Source organism: Lipotes vexillifer, unplaced genomic scaffold, assembly GCF_000442215.2.
Source record: "Lipotes vexillifer unplaced genomic scaffold, Lipotes_vexillifer_v1.1 scaffold397, whole genome shotgun sequence".
NCBI classification, from domain to species: domain Eukaryota; kingdom Metazoa; phylum Chordata; class Mammalia; order Artiodactyla; family Lipotidae; genus Lipotes; species Lipotes vexillifer.
The window spans coordinates 1,962,572-1,968,648 of record NW_006772681.1 but is presented as its reverse complement, the minus strand read 5'-3'; the positions used below and the strand labels follow the sequence as shown (position 1 = coordinate 1,968,648).

At 41.9% G+C, this 6,077-nt stretch overlaps 1 pseudogene; it reads right to left on the bottom strand.

Moving 5' to 3' along the window:
• Nucleotides 1–259: 259 nt before the first annotated feature.
• LOC103073821 (glucosamine-6-phosphate isomerase 1-like) lies at nucleotides 260–1,491 on the bottom strand (annotated as a pseudogene).
• Nucleotides 1,492–6,077: the final 4,586 nt, after the last annotated feature.

Genomic DNA, 6,077 nt, shown 5'->3' with positions numbered 1-6,077 from the left:
GAGGCACAACAAAAAGCTAAAAACCCCTAATCTGTGGGGCAGACGTCAAAATTATATAGTGATTTTTTTCTCATTAAGTTACAAATAAGTAGCTAAATTCCGTGACTAGACTCCACACTGAACAGCCAAGAACGACAAGTTCACCCATTCAACTAGTAACCACACTAGATTAAAGCTATACAATTCTGTCCTCCTAAAGACAATTTCCAGAAAGACCTGCCTGTCCCAGTGAGGTTGTTGACACTAGGATTAGCACAGGCTAATCACTGTATGGTTTCTTAGAAGACTGGCTTTTCTCTGTTTCTTTCTCTTTCATAGTGCACAAGGGGTCCACCAACTTGTTATGAACAAGCATTAAACCTCTGAAATACTTGACAGTCTTCACTTTCAACTCTAGGGTGGCATCCTCGTCGCACATAAACACCGTGTGGGGATGCTACTGGAAGGCAGACATATGGTTCACTCCCTCCTCCATGGCCTTATATACAGAGCAAACGCCTTGTGAGCACCTGAGATGAAGATTATCATCTCTCTAGCATCCATCACAGTGCCCACGCCCACCATCAGGGCCATGGTGGGCACCTTGGTGAGATTTCCATCAAAGAACCTAGCAAGGGCTTCCTTGGTGGCTCAGTGGTTAAGAGTCCACCTGCCAATGCAGGGGACATGGGTTCAAGCCCTGGTCCGGGAAGATCCCACATGCTGCAGAGCAACTAAGCCTGTGTGCCACAACTACTGAGCCTGTGCTGTACAGCCCACAAGCCACAGCTAGTGAGCCCACGTGCCACAACTACTGAAGCCCGTGTGCCTAGAGCCTGTGCTCTGCAACAAAAGAAGGCACTGCAATGAGAAGTCTGTGCACCGCCATGAAGAGTAGCCCCTGCTCGCTGCAACTGGAGAAAGCCCATGCACAGCAACAAAGACCCAACGCAGCCAAAAATAAACAAATAAATTTATTAAAAAAGAAATATATATATATATAAAAAGAACCTAGTATTGGCCAGGATGGTGTCCATGGCCAGTATCTTCACATGGGTTCTAGACAACAGACTGGAGCCCGATTCGTAAAAGACAATGTGTCCACCAAGGCCAATGCCTCCCAACAAACAGCTCAATCCCTCCCGCAGCCTTGATCGTCTCTTCAAAGGCATCACACTCAGCCTGTAGGCCAGCTGCATTCCCATCCAGAATGTGGGTGTTTTCTGGGTGGTATCAACGTGTTTGAAGTTGTTCCACATGAAGGCGTGGTAGCTCTCTGGGTGGTCTCAAAGAAGGCCCACATACTCATCCATGTTGAAAGTCTTCACATATTTGAAAGACAGGTCTCCATTCTTAAAGTACTCAATCAGCTTCTTGTAGCAGACAAGTGGGGTGCTCCCAGTGGGAGTATTCGTCTGGCCCTTGGCTAAACTGGATGATGCAGTTCCTGATGTATTTGGCCACCCACTGACTGGCCTGAGAAGAGGGGTCCAGGATGGTGAGCTTCATCTTGTTGAGGACACCTTCTGCGGTGGCTGTAGAGACTGCGCTAATCTTTCCTTGTTTAATGATGACATAAATAATTGATTGGAACACAAGCATTAAAATTGTCAGAAAGGTAACATTTAGACATTGCAAAGATGATATATTAAGTGACATATATGATCCATTTTTACCTTAAAAATACAATGATTTTTTCAATATGCATTGAAAAAAGTCTAGGAAGATTCACATCAAGAGGTGGCTACAGTGCAGCCATTATGGAGAACAGTATGGAGGTTCCTTAAAAAACTAAAAATAGTTACCATATGATCCAGCAATCCCACTCCTGGGCATATATCCAGAAAAGATGAAAACTCTAATTCGAAAAGATACATGCACCCCAATGTTCATAGCAGCACTATTTACAATTGCCAAGACATGGAAGCAACCTAAGTGTCCATCAACAGATGAATGGATAAAGAAGATGTGGTATATATATACACAATGAAATATTCCTCAGCCACAAAAAAGAATGAAATATTGCCTTTTGCAGCAACATGGATGGACCTAGAGATTACCATACTAAATGAAGTAAGTCAGACAGAGAAAGACAAATATCATATCATTGATATGTGGAATCTAAAATAATGGTACAAATGAACATATTTACAAAACAGGAACAGAGTCACAGATGTAGAAAACAAACTTATTGTTACCAAAGGGGAAAAGGGTGGGGCAGAGGGATAAATTGGGAGATTGGGATTGACATATACACACTACTATATATAAAATAAACAACAAGGATTTACTGTACAGCACAGGGAACTATATTCAGTATCTTGTAATAAACTATAATTGATAAGAATCTGAAAAAAATATATGACTGAATCACTTTACTGTACACCTGGAACTAACACAGTATTCTAAGTTAACTATACTTTAATTTAAAAAAAGGGGGGGGGCTGTAATGTGGAGCAAATGGACCTCTTACACACTGCTGGTGGGAATGCAAAATGATCCACTTTGAAAAAAGACGTGGATATCTTACGAAGTTAAACACGTACTTACCATTTGGCCCAGCAGTGCAACTCATAAAGGAATAAAAGAGAAATAAAATTATATGTTCAAAGACTTGCATACATATGTTCATAACTATTAATAGCCTCAAACTGGAAACAACCCAAATGTCCATCAACTGGTAATGAGATAAAACAAATTGAGTATAACCAAGGTATGAAAAATTGCTCAGCAATAAAAAGAAATATTTATACATACCACATGAATGAATTTCAGAAACATTATACTAACTGACAGAACTCAAATACAAAAGATTACATGCTGTGCATACATATATTTATATGAAATTCTAGAAAAGGCAAACCTATGGTGACAAAAAGCAGACCAACAATTGCCTGGGTAAGTGGTGGGGAGGATATGCAGAGGGCAGGGAATATTAGAGGGAAAAAGAAAACTTTTTAAAGTGATAGAAATGTTCTATATACGGATACCTCAGAGATATTGCAGGTTCAGTTGTAGACCACTGTAATAAAGTGAGCCACACAAATTTTTTTGGCTTCCCAGTACATACAAAAGTCAGTTGTTTTTACACTATGCAGTAGTCTATTAAGTGTGCAATAGCATTGTCTTAAACAACAGTGTACATACTTTAATTAAAAAATACTTTCTTGGGCTTCCCTGGTGGCACAGTGGTTGAGAGTCTGCCTGCCGATGCAGGGGACGCAGATTCGTACCCCGGGCTGGGAAGATCCCACATGCCGCGGAGCGGCTGGGCCCGTGAGCCATGGCTGCTGAGCCTGTGCATCTGGAGCCTGTGCTTTGCAACGGGAGAGGCCACAACAGTGAGAGGCCCGTGTACCGCAAAAAAAAAAAAAAAAACTTTCTTGCCAAAAAATGCTAGCCATCATCTAAACCTTCAGTGAGTTGTAATCTTTTGCTGGTGGAGGGTCCTACCTCGATGTTCATGGCTGTGGACTGAGCAGGGTGGTGGTTGCTGAAGGTTGGGGTGGCTGTGGCGAAGTCTTTAAGACAACAATAAAGTTTCCCACATCGATTGACTCCTCCTTTCACTTGAACACTTAGAGGCCATTTAGACTTATTACTTGGCCTATTTCAATATTGTTGTGTCTCAGAGAATAGGGAGGACTAACGAGAGGGAGAGAGACTGGGGAATGGCAGGTCAGTGGAACAGTGAGAACACACACAACATTGCCATCTTATATGGGTGTGGCTCATGGCACCCCAAAACAATGATAATATCATAAGTCAAAATCACTGATCACAGATTACCATAAATATAATAATGAAACATTTGCAATATTGTGAGAATTACCAAAATGTGACAGAGACATGAAGTGAGCAAATACTGTTGGAAAAATGGCGCCAATAGATTTGCTTGATGCAGAGTTGCCACAAACCTTCAATTTGGTAAAAAAAAACGCAGTATCTGTGAATCACAATAAGGCAAAGCACAATAAAACGAGGATTGTAGTGGTAGTTATACAATCATATATGATTGTACAAACTATACACTTAGAGTGGGTACATTTTATTCTATGTAAATTATACCTCAGTGAAGCTGGAAAAAATTCATCATAATATAAAACCTAAGATTTACACAATTTTCTTCATGTGAAAAAATAATAAAAATTTTTAAAAATTTGAACAGGTGACCTCTGGTTGGTGGGAATATAGTTTTTATTTTTTGCTTACATATATTGAATGTTATACAATGAATATTATTTTCCATAATTAATCAATTATTTCTTGAAGTGATGATGACCTAACTGAAGTAAGTAAATAAGCCCAACTTGGTTTGGTGAGACAGCGTCAGGGTGGATGTTTGAACCTGGATCTCTATACTCTTGGCCATTATACAGGTACATTTCAAGCTTCCCGGATAAGAATAATAGCCTGGGATGCTTAACAAAACTGTTTGTATACTACACTTTTAAATCTGCATAGTTAATAAGTCCTCAAAGGTGATTCTTACCACGGGGAAATTTGATGGAACCATTGGCTATATGCAGAATCTGAAACCTCAGGAACATTTTCTTTTATATTAAGTGTCTGTCATTGATGCCAAATAATCCCACACGTGTATTAGTTACCCCACCTGGAATCTATTAGCATTAATCTTTCCTGGAAAGTCATCTTCCTTAGGAAGCTATCCCTAACTGGGACCCTATACCTGCCCAGAGTTGGGTGACCCTTGGTGGTTCCTTTTCTATCCCCATTACCAGTACATTAAAGCATATAGCTCTTCTTGCCCAGGTCTTTACTTAATTGGCACGACTGACACTGGGGCTGGATAAATTCTTTGCTGTGGGGGCTGTCCAGTGCACTGTAGGATGTTTAGCAGCATCTCTGGCTTCTACCCTTAGATACCAGTAGCACCAACCCTGCATGCCCAGTTGTGACAACCAAAAATGCAAAAATGTCTCCAGTCATTCATTGTCAAATGTCCCTGAAGGTGGCAAAATTAACCAAGTTAAGAACCATTAACTTGTCTCCCGTGTCAGTCTAAATAAACATCTTCTAATCAATCCTCTGCATAGATTCCAGATTTCTAAAACTTGCATTTCAGAGCACAGTCCTTAGCCCAGCAGCACTGGTGTTAGGTATAAGAGCTTGTTAGAAGAGCAACATCTCAGGCCCAACCCCAGGCTCTGCATTTTTAACAAGATTAACAATCCCTGGTGATTCCTATGCTCTTAAAGTTTGAGAAGAACTGCCAGAAAGCCTCTAACTTGCCTGAGGGTTAATATCACTTGCAACAGAGGTTAACAAAATTCCTAAGTCCTACTCCTGGAGATTTCATTCCATTGGTCAAGGGTGGGGCCTAGGAGCCTGCATTGTTAATATGTGTCTCAGGTAATCCTTATCTTTGGGCAAGTTAAGGAACTGCCAAAATAAACATTAGGGAATTCCCCGTTGGTCCAGTGGTTAGGACTCGGTGCTTTCTCTGCTGGGCCTGGGTTCAATCCCTGGTTTGGGAACTAAGATTCGGCACGCTGTGCAGCTTGGCCACAAAAAAAAAAAAAAAAAAATTCAGATTTTGTCATTATCCACATAAAATTAAAACCACTGGGCTTCCCTGGTGGCGCAGTGGTTGAGAGTCCGCCTGCCGATGCAGGGGACGTGGGTTCGTGCCCCGGTCCGGGTGGATCCATCCCACATGCTACGGAGCGGCTGGGCCCGTGAGCCATGGCCACTGGGCCTGCGCGTCCGGAGCCTGTGCTCCACAGCATGAGAGGCCACAGCGGTGAGAGGCCCGCGTACCGCAAAAAACAAACAAAAAAACAAACAAACAAACAAACAAAAAACAAAACCTCCTCTGTGGCCCCCCCATGACCTGGAGCAGTGGTTCTCAACCTTAGGTACTCACCTAGGGAGTACTTAAAAATCCTAATACTAGGCTGTTCCTCAAACCAATTAAATCAGAAATCTCTGGGGGAGAAACCCATTCACTGATGTGTGTTTTAAAACTCCCCAGTTGCAGCCAACGTTGAGAACCACTGGAAATGACCAAGCCTGAGCTCCTTAGCCTGGCTTAAAGCCCAAATAGAAAGGTCCCTTTCTAGCTCTGCTTTGCACTG